This window comes from Calliopsis andreniformis, unplaced genomic scaffold (genome assembly GCF_051401765.1).
Source record: "Calliopsis andreniformis isolate RMS-2024a unplaced genomic scaffold, iyCalAndr_principal scaffold0051, whole genome shotgun sequence".
NCBI classification, from domain to species: Eukaryota; Metazoa; Arthropoda; class Insecta; order Hymenoptera; family Andrenidae; genus Calliopsis; species Calliopsis andreniformis.
The window spans coordinates 757505-781176 of NW_027480460.1; positions in this window are offsets into that span (position 1 = coordinate 757505).

The following is a 23672-nucleotide window of genomic DNA, read 5'->3' on the forward strand; positions in this document are numbered from 1 at the left end:
GTTCCGGGCAACCTAGGTTTCACTCTAGGGCGTTGCTCCACCAGATCAAACAGTTAGCGCCTTAGAAGCCAACGCCCGAAGCATTAAATACAAAATAAATAGAACAGCTTTTCCATAGTATAAAACGAATAATTGCTACCAGTGTAAAAGTTATGGTTATTTCTACGTTCCGGGCAACCTAGGCTTCACCCTAGGCCGTTGTTCCACCAGATCGAATAGTCAGGGCCTAAGAAGGGAACGCCAGAAGCATAAAATACAATATAAATACAACAGTTTTTCCATCATATAACAGGAATAATTGCAACCAGTTTGAAGGTGATGGTCATTTCTACGTTCCGGGCAACCTAGGCTTCACTCTAGAGCGTTGCTCCACCAGATCGAATAGTTAGTGGCTTAGAAGTCAACGCCAGAAGCATAAAATACAATAAAGATGCAACAGCTTTTCCATCGTATTAAACGAATAATTTCAACAAGTGTGAATGTTATGGTCATTTCTACATGCCGAGCAACCTAGGCTTCACTCTAGGGCGTTGATCCAACAGATTGAATAGGTAGGGCCTTAGCAGTCAACGCCCGAAGCATAAAATACAATATAAACACAACAGTTTTTCCATCATATAACTGGAATAATTGCAACCAGTTTGAAGGTGATGGTCATTTCTACGTTCCGGGCAACCTAGGCTTCACTCTAGAGCGTTGCTCCACCAGATCGAATAGTTAGTGCCTTAGAAGTCAACGCCAGAAGCATAAAATACAATGTAAATATAACAGTTTTTCCATCGTATAGAACGAATAATAGCAACCAGTGTGAAAGTTATGGTCACTTCTACGTTCCGGGCAACCTAGGCTTCACTCTAGGGCGTTGCTCCACCAGATGAAACAGTTAGGGCCTTAGAAGTCAACGCCCGAAGCATAAAATACAAAATAAATAGAACAGTTTTTCCATTGTATAAAACGAATAATAGCAACCAGTGTGAAAGTTATGGTCATTTCTACGTTCCGGGCAACCTAGGCTTCACTCTACGGCGTTGCTCCACCAGATCAAACAGCTAGGGCCTTAGAAGTCAACGCCCGAAGCATAAAATACAATATAAATATAACAGTTTTTCCATCGTATAGAACGAATAATAGCAACCAGTGTGAAAGTTATCGTCATTTCTACTTTCCGGGCCACCTAGGCTTCACCCTAGGGCGATGCTGCACCAGATCGAATAGCTAGGGCCTTAGAAGTCAACGCGCGGAACATAAAACACAAAATAAATAGAACAGTTTTTCCATTGTATAAATCGAATAATTGCTACCAGTGTGAAAATTATGGTCATTTCTACGTTCCGGGCAACCTAGGCTTCACACTAGTGCGTTGTTCCACCAGATCAAATAGTTAAGGCCTAAGAAGTCAACACCAGAAGCATAAAATACAATATAAATACAACAGCTTTTCCATCGTATAAAACGAATAATTGCAACCAGTGTGAAAGATATGGTCATTTCTACTTTCCGGGCAACCTAGGCTTCACCTTAGGGCGTTGCTCCAACAGATTGAATAGTTAGGGCCTTAGAAGTCAACGCCCGAAGCCTAAAATGCAATAAAAATACAACAGTTTTTCCATCGTATGACAGGAATAATGTAACCAGTTTGAAAGTGATGGTCATTTCTACGTTCCGGGCAACCTAGGCTTCACTCTAGGGCGTTGCTCCACCAGATCGAATAGTTAGGGCCTAAGAAGTCAACACCAGAAGCATAAAATACAATATAAATACAACAGCTTTTCCATCGTATAAAACGAATAATTGCAACCAGTGTGAAAGTTATGGTCATTTCTACGTTCCGGGCAACCTAGGCTTCACTCTAGGGCGTAGCTCCACCAGATCGAATAGTTAGTGCCTTAGAATTCAACGCCACAAGCATAAAATACAATATAAGTACAACAGTTTTTCCATCGTATAAAACGGATAATTGCAACCAGTATGAAAGTTATGGTCATTCCTACTTCCCGGGCAATCTAGGATTCACCTTAGGGCGTTGCTCCACCAGATCGAATAGTTAGGGCCCAAGAAGTCAACGCCAGTAGCACAAAATACAATATAAATGCAACAGCTTTTCCATCGCATAAAATGAATAATTGCAAACAGTGTGAAAGTAATGGTCATTTCTACGCTCCGGGCAACCTAGGTTTCACTCTAGGGCGTACCTCCACCAGATCGAATAGTTAGTGCCTTATAAGTCATCGTCAGAAGCATAAAATATAGTATAAATACAACAGTTCTTCCATCGTATAAAACGAATAATTGCAACCAGTGTGAAGGTTATGGTTATTTCTACGTTCCGGGCATCTTAGTCTTCACTCTAGGGCGTTGCTCCACCAGATCGAATAGTTAGTGCCTTAGAAGTCAACGCCCGAAACATAAAAAACAGAACTAATAGAACTGTTTTTCCATTGTATAAATCGAATAATTGCTACAACTGTGAAAGTTATGGTCATCTCTACGTTCCGGGAAACCTAGGCTTCACCCTAGGGCGATGTTCCACCATATCGAACAGTTAGGGCCTAAGAAGTGAGCGCAAGAAGCATAAAATACAATATAAATACAACAGCTTTTCCATCGTATAAAACGTATAATTGCAACGAGTATGAAAGTTATGGTCATTTCTACTTTCCGGGCAACCTAGGCTTCACCCTAGGGCGTTGCTCCAACAGATTGGACATTTAGGGCCTTGGAAGTCTGCGCCCGAAGCATAAAATGCAATAAAAATACAACTGTTTTTCCATCATATAACAGGAGTACTTGCAACCAGTTTGAAAGTGATGGTCATTTCTACGTTCCGGGCACCCTAGGCTTCACTCTAGGGCGTTGCTCCACCATATCGAATACTTAGTGCCTTAGAAGTCAACGCCAGAAGCATAAAATACAATATAAATACAACAGTTCTTCCATCGTATAACAGGAATAATTGCAACCAGTTTGAAAGTTATGGTCATTTCTACTTTCCGGGCAACCTAGGCTTCACCCTAGGGCGTTGCTCCACTCGATCGAATAGTTAGGGCCTTAGAAGTCAACGCGCGAAACATAAAACACAAAATAAGTAGAACAGTTTTTCCATTGTATAAATCGAATAATTGCTACCAGTGTGGAAGTTATGGCCATTTCTACGTTCCGGGAAAGCTAGGCTTCACCCTAGTGCGTTGTTCCACCAGATCGAATAGTTAAGGCCTAAGAAGTGAACGCCAGAAGCGTAAAATACAATATAAATTCAACAGTTTTTCCATCGTATAAAACGAATAATTGCAACCAGTATGAAGGTTATGGACATTTCTACTTTCCGGGCAACCTAGGCTTCACCCTAGGGCGTTGCTCCAACAGATTGAATAGTTAGGGCCTTAGAAGTCAACGCCCGAAGCATAAAATGCAATAAAAATACAACAGTTTTTCCATCGTATAACAGGAATAATTGTAACCAGTTTGAAAGTGATGGTCATTCCTACGTTCCGGGCAACCTAGGCTTCACTCTAGGGCGTTGCTCCACCAGATCGAATAGTTAGGGCCTAAGAAGTCAACACCTGCAGCATAAAATACAATATAAATACAACAGTTTTTCCATCGTATAAAACGAATAATTCCATCCAGTATGAAAGTTATGGACATTTCTACTTTCCGGGCAACCTAGGCTTCACCCTAGGGCGATGCTGCACCAGATCGAATAGCTAGGGCCTTAGAAGTCAACGCGCGGAACATAAAACACAAAATAAATAGAACAGTTTTTCCATTGTATAAATCGAATAATTGCTACCAGTGTGAAAGTTATGGTCATTTCTACGTTCCGGGCAACCTAGGCTTCACACTAGTGCGTTGTTCCACCAGATCAAATAGTTAAGGCCTAAGAAGTCAACACCAGAAGCATAAAATATAGTATAAATACAACAGTTCTTCCATCGTATAAAACGAATAATTGCAACCAGTGTGAAGGTTATGGTTATTTCTACGTTCCGGGCATCTTAGTCTTCACTCTAGGGCGTTGCTCCACCAGATCGAATAGTTAGTGCCTTAGAAGTCAACGCCCGAAACATAAAAAACAGAACTAATAGAACTGTTTTTCCATTGTATAAATCGAATAATTGCTACAACTGTGAAAGTTATGGTCATCTCTACGTTCCGGGAAACCTAGGCTTCACCCTAGGGCGATGTTCCACCATATCGAACAGTTAGGGCCTAAGAAGTGAGCGCAAGAAGCATAAAATACAATATAAATACAACAGCTTTTCCATCGTATAAAACGTATAATTGCAACGAGTATGAAAGTTATGGTCATTTCTACTTTCCGGGCAACCTAGGCTTCACCCTAGGGCGTTGCTCCAACAGATTGGACAGTTAGGGCCTTGGAAGTCAGCGCCCGAAGCATAAAATGCAATAAAAATACAACTGTTTTTCCATCATATAACAGGAGTACTTGCAACCAGTTTGAAAGTGATGGTCATTTCTACGTTCCGGGCACCCTAGGCTTCACTCTAGGGCGTTGCTCCACCATATCGAATACTTAGTGCCTTAGAAGTCAACGCCAGAAGCATAAAATACAATATAAATACAACAGTTCTTCCATCGTATAACAGGAATAATTGCAACCAGTTTGAAAGTTATGGTCATTTCTACTTTCCGGGCAACCTAGGCTTCACCCTAGGGCGTTGCTCCACTCGATCGAATAGTTAGGGCCTTAGAAGTCAACGCGCGAAACATAAAACACAAAATAAGTAGAACAGTTTTTCCATTGTATAAATCGAATAATTGCTACCAGTGTGGAAGTTATGGCCATTTCTACGTTCCGGGAAAGCTAGGCTTCACCCTAGTGCGTTGTTCCACCAGATCGAATAGTTAAGGCCTAAGAAGTGAACGCCAGAAGCGTAAAATACAATATAAATTCAACAGTTTTTCCATCGTATAAAACGAATAATTGCAACCAGTATGAAGGTTATGGACATTTCTACTTTCCGGGCAACCTAGGCTTGACCCTAGGGCGTTGCTCCAACAGATTGAATAGTTAGGGCCTTAGAAGTCAACGCCCGAAGCATAAAATGCAATAAAAATACAACAGTTTTTCCATCGTATAACAGGAATAATTGTAACCAGTTTGAAAGTGATGGTCATTCCTACGTTCCGGGCAACCTAGGCTTCACTCTAGGGCGTTGCTCCACCAGATCGAATAGTTAGGGCCTAAGAAGTCAACACCTGGAGCATAAAATACAATATAAATACAACAGTTTTTCCATCGTATAAAACGAATAATTCCATCCAGTATGAAAGTTATGGACATTTCTACTTTCCGGGCAACCTAGGCTTCACCCTAGGGCGATGCTGCACCAGATCGAATAGCTAGGGCCTTAGAAGTCAACGCGCGGAACATAAAACACAAAATAAATAGAACAGTTTTTCCATTGTATAAATCGAATAATTGCTACCAGTGTGAAAGTTATGGTCATTTCTACGTTCCGGGCAACCTAGGCTTCACACTAGTGCGTTGTTCCACCAGATCAAATAGTTAAGGCCTAAGAAGTCAACACCAGAAGCATAAAATACAATATAAATACAACAGCTTTTCCATCGTATAAAACGAATAATTGCAACCAGTGTGAAAGATATGGTCATTTCTACTTTCCGGGCAACCTAGGCTTCACCTTAGGGCGTTGCTCCAACAGATTGAATAGTTAGGGCCTTAGAAGTCAACGCCCGAAGCATAAAATGCAATAAAAATACAACAGTTTTTCCATCGTATGACAGGAATAATGTAACCAGTTTGAAAGTGATGGTCATTTCTACGTTCCGGGCAACCTAGGCTTCACTCTAGGGCGTTGCTCCACCAGATCGAATAGTTAGGGCCTAAGAAGTCAACACCAGAAGCATAAAATACAATATAAATACAACAGCTTTTCCATCGTATAAAACGAATAATTGCAACCAGTGTGAAAGTTATGGTCATTTCTACGTTCCGGGCAACCTAGGCTTCACTCTAGGGCGTAGCTCCACCAGATCGAATAGTTAGTGCCTTAGAATTCAACGCCACAAGCATAAAATACAATATAAGTACAACAGTTTTTCCATCGTATAAAACGGATAATTGCAACCAGTATGAAAGTTATGGTCATTTCTACTTCCCGGGCAATCTAGGATTCACCTTAGGGCGTTGCTCCACCAGATCGAATAGTTAGGGCCCAAGAAGTCAACGCCAGTAGCACAAAATACAATATAAATGCAACAGCTTTTCCATCGCATAAAATGAATAATTGCAAACAGTGTGAAAGTAATGGTCATTTCTACGTTCCGGGCAACCTAGGTTTCACTCTAGGGCGTACCTCCACCAGATCGAATAGTTAGTGCCTTAGAAGTCATCGTCAGAAGCATAAAATATAGTATAAATACAACAGTTCTTCCATCGTATAAAACGAATAATTGCAACCAGTTTGAAAGTGATGGTCATTTCTACGTTCCGGGCACCCTAGGCTTCACTCTAGGGCGTTGCTCCACCATATCGAATACTTAGTGCCTTAGAAGTCAACGCCAGAAGCATAAAATACAATATAAATACAACAGTTCTTCTTTCGTATAACAGGAATAATTGCAACCAGTTTGAAAGTTATGGTCATTTCTACTTTCCGGGCAACCTAGGCTTCACCTTAGGGCGTTGCTCCAACAGATTGAATAGTTAGGGCCTTAGAAGTCAACGCCCGAAGCATAAAATGCAATAAAAATACAACAGTTTTTCCATCGTATGACAGGAATAATGTAACCAGTTTGAAAGTGATGGTCATTTCTACGTTCCGGGCAACCTAGGCTTCACTCTAGGGCGTTGCTCCACCAGATCGAATAGTTAGGGCCTAAGAAGTCAACACCAGAAGCATAAAATACAATATAAATACAACAGCTTTTCCATCGTATAAAACGAATAATTGCAACCAGTGTGAAAGTTATGGTCATTTCTACGTTCCGGGCAACCTAGGCTTCACTCTAGTGCGTAGCTCCACCAGATCGAATAGATAGTGCCTTAGAATTCAACGCCACAAGCATAAAATACAATATAAGTACAACAGTTTTTCCATCGTATAAAACGGATAATTGCAACCAGTATGAAAGTTATGGTCATTTCTACTTCCCGGGCAATCTAGGATTCACCTTAGGGCGTTGCTCCACCAGATCGAATAGTTAGGGCCCAAGAAGTCAACGCCAGTAGCACAAAATACAATATAAATGCAACAGCTTTTCCATCGCATAAAATGAATAATTGCAAAGAGTGTGAAAGTAATGGTCATTTCTACGTTCCGGGCAACCTAGGTTTCACTCTAGGGCGTACCTCCACCAGATCGAATAGTTAGTGCCTTAGAAGTCATCGTCAGAAGCATAAAATATAGTATAAATACAACAGTTCTTCCATCGTATAAAACGAATAATTGCAACCAGTTTGAAAGTGATGGTCATTTCTACGTTCCGGGCACCCTAGGCTTCACTCTAGGGCGTTGCTCCACCATATCGAATACTTAGTGCCTTAGAAGTCAACGCCAGAAGCATAAAATACAATATAAATACAACAGTTCTTCTTTCGTATAACAGGAATAATTGCAACCAGTTTGAAAGTTATGGTCATTTCTACTTTCCGGGCAACCTAGGCTTCACCCTAGGGCGTTGTTCCAGCCGATCGAATAGTTAGGGCCTAAGAAGTGAACACCAGAAGCATAAAATACAATATAAATACAACAGTTTTTCCATCGTATAAAACGAATAATTGCAACCAGTGTGAAAGTTATGGTCATTTCTACGTTCCGGGCAACCTAGTCTTCACTCTAGGGCGTAGCTCCACCAGATCGAATAGTTAGTGCCTTAGAAGTCAACGTCAGAAGCATAAAATACAGTATAAATACAACAGTTCTTCCATCGTATAAAACGAATAATTGCAACCTGTATGAAAGTTATGGACATTTCTACTTTCCAGGCAAACTAGGCTTCACCCTAGGGCGTTGCTCCACTCGATCGAATAGTTAGGGCCTTAGAAGTCAACGCGCGAAACATAAAACACAAAATAAGTAGAACAGTTTTTCCATTGTATAAATCGAATAATTGCTACCAGTGTGGAAGTTATGGCCATTTCTACGTTCCGGGAAAGCTAGGCTTCACCCTAGTTCGTTGTTCCACCAGATCGAATAGATAAGGCCTAAGAAGTGAACGCCAGAAGCGTAAAATACAATATAAATTCAACAGTTTTTCCATCGTATAAAACGAATAATTGCAACCAGTATGAAAGTTATGGACATTTCTACTTTCCGGGCAACCTAGGCTTCACCCTAGGGCGTTGCTCCAACAGATTGAATAGTCAGGGCCTTAGAAGTCAACGCCCGAAGCATAAAATGCAATAAAAATACAACAGTTTTTCCATCGTATAACAGGAATAATTGTAACCAGTTTGAAAGTGATGGTCATTCCTACGTTCCGGGCAACCTAGGCTTCACTCTAGGGCGTTGCTCCACCAGATCGAATAGTTAGGGCCTAAGAAGTCAACACCTGGAGCATAAAATACAATATAAATACAACAGGTTTTCCATCCTATAGTATGAATAATTGCAACCAGTGTGAAAGTGATGGTCATTTCTACGTTTCGGGCAACCTAGGCTTCACTCTAGGGCGTTGCTCCACCAGATCGAATAGTTAGGGCCTAAGAAGTCAACACCTGGAGCATAAAATACAATATAAATACAACAGGTTTTCCATCCTATAGTATGAATAATTGCAACCAGTGTGAAAGTGATGGTCATTTCTACGTTTCGGGCAACCTAGACTTCACTCTAGGGCGTTGTTCCACCAGATCGAATAGTTAGTGCCTTAGAAGTCAACGTCAGAAGCATAAAATACAGTATAAATACAACAGTTCTTCCATCGTATAAAACAAATATTTGCAACCAGTATGAAAGTTATGGACATTTCTACTTTCCAGGCAAACTAGGCTTCACCCTAGGGCGTTGCTCCACTCGATCGAATAGTTAGGGCCTTAGAAGTCAACGCGCGAAACATAAAACACAAAATAAGTAGAACAGTTTTTCCATTGTATAAATCGAATAATTGCTACCAGTGTGAAAGTTATGGTCATTTCTACGTTCCGGGCAACCTAGGCTTCACACTAGTGCGTTGTTCCACCAGATCGAATAGTTAAGGCGTAAGAAGTGAACGCCAGAAGCGTAAAATACAATATAAATTCAACAGTTTTTCCATCGTATAAAACGAATAATTGCAACCAGTATGAAAGTTATGGACATTCCTACGTTCCGGGCAACCTAGGCTTCACTCTAGGGCGTTGCTCCACCAGATCGAATAGTTAGGGCCTAAGAAGTCAACACCTGGATCATAAAATACAATATAAATACAACAGGTTTTCCATCCTATAGTATGAATAATTGCAACCAGTGTGAAAGTGATGGTCATTTCTAAGTTTCGGGCAACCTAGACTTCACTCAAGGGCGTTGTTCCACCAGATCGAATAGTTAGGGCCTAAGAAGTCGGCGCCAGAATCATAAAATACAATATAAATATAACAGTTTTTCCATCGAATAAAACGAATAATAGCCACCAGTGTGAAGGTTATGGTCATTTCTATGTTCCGGGCATCCTAAGCTTCACTCTAGGCTGTTGCTCCACCAGATCGAACAGTTAGTGCCTTAGAAGTCAACGCCAGATGCATAAAATACAGTATAAACACAACAGTTTTTCCATCGTATAAAACGAATAATTGCATCCAGTATGAAAGTTATGGACATTTCTACTTTCCGGGCAACCTAGGCTTCACCCTAGGGCGATGCTGCACCAGATCGAATAGCTAGGGCCTTAGAAGTCAACGCGCGGAACATAAAACACAAAATAAATAGAACAGTTTTTCTATTGTATAAATCGAATAATTGCTACCAGTGTGAAAGTTATGGTCATTTCTACGTTCCGGGCAACCTAGGCTTCACACTAGTGCGTTGTTCCACCAGATCAAATAGTTAAGGCCTAAGAAGTGAACGCCAGAAGCAAAAAATACAATATAAATACAACAGTTTTTCCATCGTATAAAACGAATAATTGCAACCAGTATGAAAGATATGGACATTTCTACTTTCCGGGCAACCTAGGCTTCACCTTAGGGCGTTGCTCCAACAGATTGAATAGTTAGGGCCTTAGAAGTCAACGCCCGAAGCATAAAATGCAATAAAAATACAACAGTTTTTCCATCGTATGACAGGAAAAATTGTAACCAGTTTGAAAGTGATGGTCATTTCTACGTTCCGGGCAACCTAGGCTTCACTCTAGGGCGTTGCTCCGCCAGATCGAATAGTTAGGGTCTAAGAAGTCAACACCAGAAGCATAAAATATAGTATAAATACAACAGTTCTTCCATCGTATAAAACGAATAATTGCAACCAGTGTGAAGGTTATGGTTATTTCTACGTTCCGGGCATCTTAGTCTTCACTCTAGGGCGTTGCTCCACCAGATCGAATAGTTAGTGCCTTAGAAGTCAACGCCCGAAACATAAAAAACAAAACTAATAGAACTGTTTTTCCATTGTATAAATCGAATAATTGCTACAACTGTGAAAGTTATGGTCATCTCTACGTTCCGGGAAACCTAGGCTTCACCCTAGGGCGATGTTCCACCATATCGAACAGTTAGGGCCTAAGAAGTGAGCGCAAGAAGCATAAAATACAATATAAATACAACAGCTTTTCCATCGTATAAAACGTATAATTGCAACGAGTATGAAAGTTATGGTCATTTCTACTTCCCGGGCAACCTAGGCTTCACCCTAGGGCGTTGCTCCAACAGATTGGACAGTTAGGGCCTTGGAAGTCAGCGCCCGAAGCATAAAATGCAATAAAAATGCAACAGTTTTTCCATCATATAAGAGGGATAGTTGCAACCAGTTTGAAAGTGATTGTCATTTCTACGTTCCGGGCACCCTAGGCTTCACTCTAGGGCGTTGCTCCACCAGATCGAATAGTTAGTGCCTTAGAATTCAACGCCACAAGCATAAAATACAATATAAGTACAACAGTTTTTCCATCGTATAAAACGAATAATTGCAACCAGTATGAAAGTGATGGTCATTTCTACGTTCCGGGAGACCAAGGCTTCACTCTAAGGCGTTGCGCCAACAGATCGAATAGTTAGGGCCTAAGAAGTCAACGCCAGAAGCATAAAATACAATATAAATGCAACAGCTTTACCATCGTATAAAATGAATAATTGCAAAGAGTGTGAATGTAATGGTCATTTCTACGTTCCGGGCAACCTAGGTTTCACTCTAGGGCGTAGCTCCACCAGATCGAATAGTTAAGGCCTAAGAAGTGAACGCCAGAAGCATAAAATACAATATAAATACAACAGTTTTTCCATCGTATAAACCAGATAATTGCAACCAGTATGAAAGTTATGGTTATTTCTACTTTCCGGGCAACCTAGGATTCACCCTGGGGCGTTGCTCCAAAAGATTGAATAGTTAGTGCCTTAGAAGTCAACGCCCGAAGCATAAAATGCAATAAAAATACAACTGTTTTTCCATCATATAACAGGAGTACTTGCAACCAGTTTGAAAGTGATGGTCATTTCTACGTTCCGGGCACCCTAGGCTTCACTCTAGGGCGTTGCTCCACCATATCGAATACTTAGTGCCTTAGAAGTCAACGCCAGAAGCATAAAATACAATATAAATACAACAGTTCTTCCATCGTATAACAGGAATAATTGCAACCAGTTTGAAAGTTATGGTCATTTCTACTTTCCGGGCAACCTAGGCTTCACCCTAGGGCGTTGTTCCACCCGATCGAATAGTTAGGGCCTAAGAAGTGAACACCAGAAGCATAAAATACAATATAAATACAACAGTTTTTCCATCGTATAAAACGAATAATTGCAACCAGTGTGAAAGTTATGGTCATTTCTACGTTCCGGGCAACCTAGGCTTCACTCTAGGGCGTAGCTCCACCAGATCGAATAGTTAGTGCCTTAGAAGTCAACGTCAGAAGCATAAAATACAGTATAAATACAACAGTTCTTCCATCGTATAAAACGAATAATTGCAACCAGTATGAAAGTTATGGACATTTCTACTTTCCAGGCAAACTAGGCTTCACCCTAGGGCGTTGCTCCACTCGATCGAATAGTTAGGGCCTTAGAAGTCAACGCGCGAAACATAAAACACAAAATAAGTAGAACAGTTTTTCCATCGTATAAATCGAATAATTGCTACCAGTGTGGAAGTTATGGCCATTTCTACGTTCCGGGAAAGCTATGCTTCACCCTAGTGCGTTGTTCCACCAGATCGAATAGTTAAGGCCTAAGAAGTGAACGCCAGAAGCGTAAAATACAATATAAATATAACAGTTTTTCCATCGAATAAAACGAATAATAGCCACCAGTGTGAAGGTTATGGTCATTTCTATGTTCCGGGCATCCTAAGCTTCACTCTAGGGTGTTGCTCCACCAGATCGAACAGTTAGTGCCTTAGAAGTCAACGCCAGATGCATAAAATACAGTATAAACACAACAGTTTTTCCATCGTATAAAACGAATAATTGCATCCAGTATGAAAGTTATGGACATTTCTACTTTCCGGGCAACCTAGGCTTCACCCTAGGGCGGTGCTGCACCAGATCGAATAGCTAGGGCCTTAGAAGTCAACGCGCGGAACATAAAACACAAAATAAATAGAACAGTTTTTCCATCGTATAAATCGAATAATTGCTACCAGTGTGAAAGTTATGGTCATTTCTACGTTCCGGGCAACCTAGGCTTCACACTAGTGCGTTGTTCCACCAGATCAAATAGTTAAGGCCTAAGAAGTGAACGCCAGAAGCATAAAATACAATATAAATACAACAGTTTTTCCATCGTATAAAACGAATAATTGCAACCAGTATGAAAGATATGGACATTTCTACTTTCCGGGCAACCTAGGCTTCACCTTAGTGCGTTGCTCCAACAGATTGAATAGTTAGGGCCTTAGAAGTCAACGCCCGAAGCATAAAATGCAATAAAAATACAACAGTTTTTCCATCGTATGACAGGAAAAATTGTAACCAGTTTGAAAGTGATGGTCATTTCTACGTTCCGGGCAACCTAGGCTTCACTCTAGGCCGTTGCTCCGCCAGATCGAATAGTTAGGGTCTAAGAAGTCAACACCAGAAGCATAAAATACAATATAAATACAACAGCTTTTCCATCGTATAAAACGAATAATTGCAACCAGTGTGAAAGTTATGGTCATTTCTACGTTCCGGGCATCTTAGGCTTCACTCTAGGGCGTTGCTCCACCAGATCGAATAGTTAGTGCCTTAGAAGTCAACGCCCGAAACATAAAAACCAAAATTAATAGAACAGTTATTCCATTCTATACATCGAATAATTGCTACAACTGTGAAAATTATGGTCATCTCTACGTTCCGGGAAACCTAGGCTTAACCCAAGGGCGATGTTCCACCAGATCGAATAGTTAGGGCCTAAGAAGTGAACGCAAGAAGCATAACATACAATATAAATACAACAGCTTTTCCATCGTATAAAACGTATAATTGCAACGAGTATGAAAGTTATGGTCATTTCTACTTTCCGGGCAACCTAGGTTTCACTCTAGGGCGTAGCTCGACCAGATCGAATAGTTAGTGCCTTAGAAGTCAACGTCAGAAGCATAAAATACAGTATAAATACAACAGTTCTTCCATCGTATAAAACGAATAATTGCAACCAGTATGAAAGTCATGGTCATTTCTACGTTCCGGGAAACCAAGGCTTCACTCTAGGGCGTTGCTCCAACGGGATCGAATAGTTAGGGCCTCAGAAGTCAACGCCAGAAGCATAAAATACAATATAAATACAACAGTTTTTCCATCGTATAAAACGAATAATTGCAACCAGTGTGAAACTTATGGTCATTTCTACGTTCCGGGCAACCTAGGTTCCGCTCTAGGGTGCTGCTCCACCAGATCGAATAGTTCGAGCCTTAGAAGTCAACGTCAGAAGCATAAAATACAATATAAATACAACAGTTTTTCCATCGTATAAAACGAATAATTGCAACCAGGATGAAAGTCATGGTCATTTCTACGTTCCGGGAAACCAAGGCTGCACTCTAGGGCGTTGCACCAACAGATCGAATAGTTAGGGCCTCAGAAGTCAACGCCGGAAGCATAAAATACAATATAAATACAACAGTTTTTCCATCGTATAAAGCGAATAATTGCAACCACTATGAAAGTTATGGTCATTTCTACTATCCGGGCAACCTAGGCTTCACCCTAGGGCGTTGCTCCACCAGGTCGAATAGTTAGTGACTTAGAAGTCAACGTCAGAAGCATAAAATACAGTATAAAAACAACAGTTTTTCCATCGTATAAAACGAATAATTGCAACCAGTATGAAAGTTATGGACATTTCTACTTTCCGGGCAACCTAGGCTTCACCCTAGGGCGTTGCTCCAACAGATTGGACAGTTAGGGCCTTGGAAGTCAACGCCCGAAGCATAAAATGCAACAAAAATGCAACAGTTTTTCCATCATATAACAGGGATAGTTGCAACCAGTTTGAAAGTGATGGTCATTTCTACGTTCCGGGAAACCAAGGCTTCACTCTCTGGCGTTGCTCCAGCAGATCGAATAGTTAGGGCCTAAGAAGTCAACGCCAGAAGCATAAAATACAATATAACTGCAACAGCTTTTCCATCGTATAACAGGAATAATTGCATCCAGTTTGAAAGTTATGGTCATTTCTAATTTCCGGGCAACCTAGGCTTCACCCTAGGGCATTGTTCCTCCCGATCGAATAGTTAGGGCCTAAGAAGTGAACGCCAGAAGCATAAAATTCAATATAAATTCAACAGTTTTTCCATCGTATAAAACGAATTATTGCAACCAGTGTGAAAGTTATGGACATTTCTACTTTCCGGTTAACCTAGGCTTCACCCTAGGGCGATGTTCCACCAGATCGAATAGCTAGGGCCTTAGAAGTCAACGCGCGAAACATAAAACACAAAATAAATAGAACAGTTTTTCCATTGTATAAATCGAATAATTGCTACCAGAGTGAAAGTTATGGTCATTTCTACGTGCCGGGCAACCTAGGCTTCACATTAGTGCGTTGTTCCACCAACATCGAATAGTTAAGGCCTAAGAAGTGAACGCCAGAAGCATAAAATACAATATAAATACAACAGTTTTTCCATCGTATAAAACGGATAATTGCAACCAGTATGAAAGTTATGGTCATTTCTACTTCCCGGGCAATCTAGGAAACACCTTAGGGCGTTGCTCCGCCAGATCGAATAGTTAGGGCCCAAGAAGTCAACGCCAGTAGCATAAAATACAATATAAATGCAACAGCTTTTCCATCGCATAAAATGAATAATTGCAAAGAGTGTGAAAGTAATGGTCATTTCTACGTTCCGGGCAACCTAGGTTTCACTCTTGGGCGTAGCTCCACCAGATCGAATAGTTAGTGCCTTAGAAGTCAACGTCAGAAGGATAAAATGTAGTATAAATACAACAGTTCTTCCATCGTATAAAACGAGTAATTGCAACCAGTATGAAAGTTATGGACATTTCTACTTTCCAGGCAACCTAGGCTTCACCCCAGGGCGTTGCTCCACTAGATCGAATAGTTAGGGCCTTAGAAGTCAACGCGCGAAACATAAAACACAAAATAAGTAGAACAGTTTTTCCATTGTATAAATCGAATAATTGCTACCAGTGTGAAAGTTATGGCCATTTCTACGTTCCGGGAAACCTAGGCTTCACCCTAGTGCGTTGTTCCACCAGATCGAATAGTTAAGGCCAAAGAAGTGAACGCCAGAAGCATGAAATACAATATAAATACAACAGCTTTTCCATCGTATAAAACGAATAATTGCAACCAGTGTGAAGGTTATGGTCATTTCTACGTTCCGGGCACCTTAGTCTTCACTCTAGGGCGTTGCTCCACCAGATCGAATAGTTAGTGCCTTAGAAGTCATCGCCCGAAACATAAAAAACAAGACTAATAGAACTGTTTCTCCATTGTATAAATCGAATAATTGCTACAACTGTGAAAGTTATGGTTATCTCTACGTTCCGGGAAACCTAGGCTTCACCCTAGGGCGATGTTCCACCATATCGAACTGTTAGGGCCTAAGAAGTGAGCGCAAGAAGCATAAAATACAATATAAATACAACAGCTTTTCCATCGTATAAAACGTATAATTGCAACAAGTATGAAAGTTATGGTCATTTCTACTTTCCGGGCAACCTAGGCTTCACCCTAGGGCGTTACTCCAACAGATTGGACAGTTAGGGCCTTGGAAGTCAGCGCCCGAAGCATAAAATGCAATAAAAATGCAACAGTTTTCCCATCATATAACAGGGATAGTTGCACCAGCTTGAAAGTGATGGTCATTTCTACGTTCCGGGCACCCTAGGCCTCACTCTAGGGCGTTGCTCCACCAGACCGAATAGTTAGTGCCTTAGAATTCAACGCCACAAGCACAAAATACAATATAAGTACAACAGTTTTTCCATCGTATAAAACGAATAATTGCAACCAGCATGAAAGTTATGGACATTTCTACTTTCCGTGCAACCTAGGCTTCACCCTAGGGCGTTGCTCAAACAGATTGAATAGTTAGGGCCTTAGAAGTCGACGCCCGAAGCACAAGATGCAATAAAAATACAACAGTTTTTCCATCGTATAACAGGAATAATTGTAACCAGTTTAAAAGTGATGGTCATTTCTACGTTCCGGGCAACCTAGGCTTCACTCTAGGGCGTTGCTCCACCAGATCGAATAGTTAGGGCCTAGGAAGTCAACACCAGGAGCATGAAATACAATATAAATACAACAGGTTTTCCATCCTATAATATGAATAATTGCATCCAGTGTGAAAGTGATGGTCATTTCTACGTTTCGGGCAACCTAGACTTCACTCTAGGGCGTTGTTCCACCAGATCGAATAGTTAGGGCCTTAGAAGTCAGCGCCGGAAGCATAAAATACAATATAAATATAACAGTTTTTCCATCGAATAAAACGAATATTTGCAACCAGTTTGAAAGTTATGGTCATTTCTACTTTCCGGGCAACCTAGGCTTCACCCTAGGGCGTTGTTCCACCAGATCGAATAGTTAAGGCCTAAGAAGTGAACGCCAGAAGCATAAAATACAATATAAATGCAACAGTTTTTCCATCGCATAAAACGAATAATTGCAACCAGTGTGAAAGTTATGGTCACTTCTACGTTCCGGGCAACCTAGGCTTCACTCTAGGGCGTTGCTCCACCAGATCGAATAGTTAGGGCCTTAGAAGTCAACGCCAGAAGCATAAGGTACAATTTAAATAAAACATCTTTTCCATCGTATAACAGGAACAATAGCAACCAGTGTGAAAGATATGGTCATTTCTACGTTCCGGGCAACCTAGGCGTCACTCTGAGGCGTTGCTCCACCAGATCGAATAGTTAGGGCCTAAGAAGTCAACGCCAGAAGCATAAAATACAATATAAATGCAACAGCTCTTCCAGCGTATAAAATGACAAATTGCAAAGAGTGTGAAAGTAATGGTCATTTCTACGTTCCTGGCAACCTAGGTTTCACTCTAGGGCGTTGCTCCACCAGATCGAATAGTTAGTGCGTTAGAAGTCAACGTCAGAAGCATAAAATACAGTATAAATACAATAGTTTTTCCATCGTATAAAACGAATAATTGCAACCAGTATGAAAGTTATGGTCACTTCTACGTTCCGGGCAACCTAGGCTTCACTCTAGGGCGTTGCTCCTCCAGATCGAATAGTTAGGGCCTTAGAAGTCAACGCCAGAAGCATAAGGTACAATATAAATAAAACATCTGTTCCATCGTATAACAGGAACAATAGCAACCAGTGTGAAAGATATGGTCATTTCTACGTTCCGGGCAACCTAGGCGTCACTCTGAGGCGTTGCTCCACCAGATCGAATAGTTAGGGCCTAAGAAGTCAACGCCAGAAGCATAAAATACAATATAAATGCAACAGCTCTTCCAGCGTATAAAATGACAAATTGCAAAGAGTGTGAAAGTAATGGTCATTTCTACGTTCCTGGCAACCTAGGTTTCACTCTAGGGCGTTGCTCCACCAGATCGAATAGTTAGTGCGTTAGAAGTCAACGTCAGAAGCATAAAATACAGTATAAATACAATAGTTTTTCCATCGTATAAAACGAATAATTGCAACCAGTATGAAAGTTATGGACATTTCTACTTTCCGGGCAACCTAGGCTTCACCCTAGGGCGATGCTGCGCCAGATCGAATAGTTAGGGCCTTAGAAGTCAGCGCGCGGAACATAAAACACAAAATAAATAGAACAGTTTTTCCATTGTATAAATCGAATAATTGCTACCAGTGTGAAAGTTATGGTCATTTCTACGTTCCGGGCAACCTAGGCTTCACCCTAGTGCGTTGTTCCACCAGATCGAATAGTTAAGGCCTAAGAAGTGAACGCCAGAAGCATAAAATACAATATAAATACAACAGTTTTTCCATCGTATAAAACGGATAATTGCAACCAGTATGAAAGTTATGGTCATTTCTACGTGCCGGGCAACCTAGGCTTCACCCTAGTGCGTTGTGCCACCAGATCGAATAGTTAGTGCCTTAGAAGTCAACGTCAGAAGCATAAAATATAGTATAAATACAACAGTTCTCCCATCGTATAAAACGAGTAATTGCAACCAGTATGAAAGTTATGGTCATTTCTACTTTCCGGGAAACCTAGGCTTCACCCTAGTGCGTTGCTCCAATAGATCGAATAGTTAGTGCGTTAGAAGTCAATGTCAGAAGCATAAAATACAGTATAGATACAACAGTTTTTCCATCGTACAAAACGAATAATTGCAACCAGTTCGAAAGTGATGGTCGTTTCTACGTTCCGGGCACCCTAGGCTTCACTCTAGGGCGTTGCTCCACCAGATCGAATAGTTAGTGCCTTAGAATTCAACGCCACAAGCATAAAATACAATATAAGTACAACAGTTTTTCCATCGCATAAAACGGATAATTGCAACCAGTATGAAAGTTATGGTCATTTCTACTTCCCGGGCAATCTAGGATTCACCTTAGGGCGTTGCTCCACCAGATCGAATTGTTAGGGCCCAAGAAGTCAACGCCAGTAGCATAAAATGCAATATAAATGCAACAGCTTTTCCATCGCATAAAATGAATAATTGCAAAGAGTGTGAAAGTAATGGTCATTTCTACGTTCCGGGCAACCTAGGTTTCACTCTAGGGCGTACCTCCACCAGATCGAATAGTTAGTGCCTTAGAAGTCATCGTCAGAAGCATAAAATATAGTATAAATACAACAGTTCTTCCATCGTATAAAACGAATAATTGCAACCAGTGTGAAGGTTATGGTTATTTCTACGTTCCGGGCATCTTAGTCTTCACTCTAGGGCGTTGCTCCACCAGATCGAATAGTTAGTGCCTTAGGAGTCAACGCCCGAAACATAAAAAACAAAACTAATAGAACTGTTTTTCCATTGTATAAATCGAATAATTGCTACAACTGTGAAAGTTATGGTCATCTCTACGTTCCGGGAAACCTAGGCTTCACCCTAGGGCGATGTTCCACCATATCGAACAGTTAGGGCCTAAGAAGTGAGCGCAAGAAGCATAAAATACAATATAAATACAACAGCTTTTGCATCGTATAAAACGTATAATTGCAACGAGTATGAAAGTTATGGTCATTTCTACTTTCCGGGAAACCTAGGCTTCACCCTAGTGCGTTGCTCCAATAGATCGAATAGTTAGTGCGTTAGAAGTCAATGTCAGAAGCATAAAACACAGTATAGATACAACAGTTTTTCCATCGTACAAAACGAATAATTGCAACCAGTTCGAAAGTGATAGTCATTTCTACGTTCCGGGCACCCTAGGCTTCACTCTAGGGCGTTGCTCCACCAGATCGAATAGTTAGTGCCTTAGAATTCAACGCCACAAGCATAAAATACAATAAAAGTACAACAGTTTTTCCATCGGATAAAACGGATAATTGCAACCAGTATGAAAGTTATGGTCATTTCTACTTCCCGGGCAATCTAGGATTCACCTTAGGGCGTTGCTCCACCAGATCGAATAGTTAGTGCCTTAGAATTCATCGCCACAAGCATAAAATACAATATAAATACAACAGTTTTTCCATCGTATAAAACGGATAATTACAACCAGTATGAAAGTCATGGTCATTTCTACGTTCCGGGAAACCAAGGCTTCACTCTAGGGCGTTGCTCCAATAGATCGAATAGTTAGTGCGTTAGAAGTCAACGTCAGAAGCATAAAATACAGTATAGATACAACAGTTTTTCCATCGTACAAAACGAATAATTGCAACCAGTTCGAAAGTGATGGTCATTTCTACGTTCGGGGCACCCTAGGCTTCACTCTAGGGCGTTGCTTCACCAGATCGAATAGTTAGTGCCTTAGAATTCAACGCCACAAGCATAAAATACAATATAAGTACAACAGTTTTTCCATCGTATAAAACGGATAATTGCAACCAGTATGAAAGTTATGGTCATTTCTACTTCCCGGGCAATCTAGGATTCACCTTAGGGCGTTGCTCCACCAGATCGAATAGTTAGGGCCCAAGAAGTCAACGCCAGTAGCATAAAGTACAATATAAATGCAACAGCTTTTCCATCGCATAAAATGAATAATTGCAAAGAGTGTGAAAGTAATGGTCATTTCTACGTTCCGGGCAACCTAGGTTTCACTCTAGGGCGTACCTCCACCAGATCGAATAGTTAGTGCCTTAGAAGTCATCGTCAGAAGCATAAAATATAGTATAAATTCAACAGTTCTTTCATCGTATAAAACGAATAATTGCAACCAGTGTGAAGGTTATGGTTATTTCTACGTTCCGGGCATCTTAGTCTTCACTCTAGGGCTTTGCTCCACCAGATCGAATAGTTAGTGCCTTAGAAGTCAACGCCCGAAACATAAAAAACAAAACTAATAGAACTGTTTTTCCATTGTATAAATCGAATAATTGCTACAACTGTGAAAGTTATGGTCATCTCTACGTTCCGGGAAACCTAGGCTTCACCCTAGGGCGATGTTCCACCATATCGAACAGTTAGGGCCTAAGAAGTGAGCGCAAGAAGCATAAAATACAATATAAATACAACAGCTTTTCAATCGTATAAAACGTATAATTGCAACGAGTATGAAAGTTATGGTCATTTCTACTTTCCGGGCAACCTAGGCTTCACCCTAGGGCGTTGCTCCAACAGATTGGACAGTTAGGGCCTTGGAAGTCAGCGCCCGAAGCATAAAATGCAATAAAAATGCAACAGTTTTTCCATCACATAACAGGGATAGTTGCAACCAGTTTGAAAGTGATTGTCATTTCTACGTTCCGGGCACCCTAGGCTTCACTCTAGGGCGTTGCTCCACCATATCGAATACTTAGTGCCTTAGAAGTCAACGCCAGAAGCATAAAATACAATATAAATACAACAGTTCTTCCATCGTATAACAGGAATAATTGCAACCAGTTTGAAAGTTATGGTCATTTCTACTTTCCGGGCAACCTAGGCTTCACCCTAGGGCGTTGTTCCACCCGATCGAATAGTTAGGGCCTAAGAAGTGAACACCAGAAGCATAAAATACAATATAAATACAACAGTTTTTCCATCGTATAAAACGAATAATTGCAACCAGTGTGAAAGTTATGGTCATTTCTACGTTCCGGGCAACCTAGGCTTCACTCTAGGGCGTAGCTCCACCAGATCGAATAGTTAGTGCCTTAGAAGTCAACGTCAGAAGCATAAAATACAGTATAAATACAACAGTTCTTCCATCGTATAAAACGAATAATTGCAACCAGTATGAAAGTTATGGACATTTCTACTTTCCAGGCAAACTAGGCTTCACCCTAGGGCGTTGCTCCACTCGATCGAATAGTTAGGGCCTTAGAAGTCAACGCGCGAAACATAAAACACAAAATAAGTAGAACAGTTTTTCCATTGTATAAATCGAATAATTGCTACCAGTGTGGGAGTTATGGCCATTTCTACGTTCCGGGAAAGCTAGGCTTCACCCTAGTGCGTTGTTCCACCAGATCGAATTGTTAAGGCCTAAGAAGTGAACGCCAGAAGCGTAAAATACAATATAAATTCAACAGTTTTTCCATCGTATAAAACGAATAATTGCAACCAGTATGAAAGTTATGGACATTTCTACTTTCCGGGCATCCTAGGCTTCACCCTAGGGCGTTGCTCCAACAGATTGAATAGTTAGGGCCTTAGAAGTCAACGCCCGAAGCATAAAATGCAATAAAAATACAACAGTTTTTCCATCGTATAACAGGAATAATTGTAACCAGTTTGAAAGTGATGGTCATTCCTACGTTCCGGGAAACCAAGGCTTCACTCTCTGGCGTTGCTCCACCAGATCGAATAGTTAAGGCCTAAGAAGTGAACGCAGAAGCATAAAATACAATATAAATGCAACAGCTTTTCCATCGTATAACAGGAATAATTGCATCCAGTTTGAAAGTTATGGTCATTTCTACTTTCCGGGCAACCTAGGCTTCACCCTAGGGCATTGTTCCACCCGAACGAATAGTTAAGGCCTAGGAAGTGAACGCCAGAAGCATAAAATACAATATAAATTCAACAGTTTTTCCAACGTATAAAACGAATTCTTGCAACCAGTGTGAAAGTTATGGACATTTCTACTTTCCGGGCAACCTAGGCTTCACCCTAGGGCGATGCTCCACCAGATCGAATAGCTAGGGCCTTATAAGTCAACGCGCGAAACATAAAACACAAAATAAATAGAACAGTTTTTCCATTGTATAAATCGAATAATTGCTACCAGTGTGAAAGTTATGGTCATTTCTACGTGCCGGGCAACCTAGGCTTCACCCTAGTGCGTTGTTCCACCAGATCGAATAGTTAAGGCCTAAGAAGTGAACGCAGAAGCATAAAATACAATATAAAAACAACAGTTTTTCCATCGTATAAAACGGATAATTGCAACCAGTATGAAAGTTATGGTCATTTCTACTTCCCGGGCAATCTAGGAATCACCTTAGGGCGTTGCTCCACCAGATCGAATAGTTAGGGCCCAAGAAGTCAACGCGCGAAACATAAAACACAAAATAAGTAGAACAGTTTTTCCATTGTATAAATCGAATAATTGCTACCAGTGTGAAAGTTATGGCCATTTCTACGTTCCGGGAAACCTAGGCTTCACCCTAGTGCGTTGTTCCACCAGATCAAATAATTAAGGCCTAAGAAGTGAACGCCAGAAGCATGAAATACAATATAAATACAACAGCTTTTCCATCGTATAAAACGAATAATTGCAACCAGTGTGAAGGTTATGGTCATTTCTACGTTCCGGGCATCTTAGTCTTCACTCTAGGGCGTTGCTCCACCAGATCGAATAGTTAGTGCCTTAGAAGTCAACGCCCGAAACATAAAAAACAAGACTAATAGAACTGTTTCTCCATTGTATAAATCGAATAATTGCTACAACTGTGAAAGTTATGGTTATCTCTACGTTCCGGGAAACCTAGGCTTCACCCTAGGGCGATGTTCCACCATATCGAACTGTTAGGGCCTAAGAAGTGAGCGCAAGAAGCATAAAATACAATATAAATACAA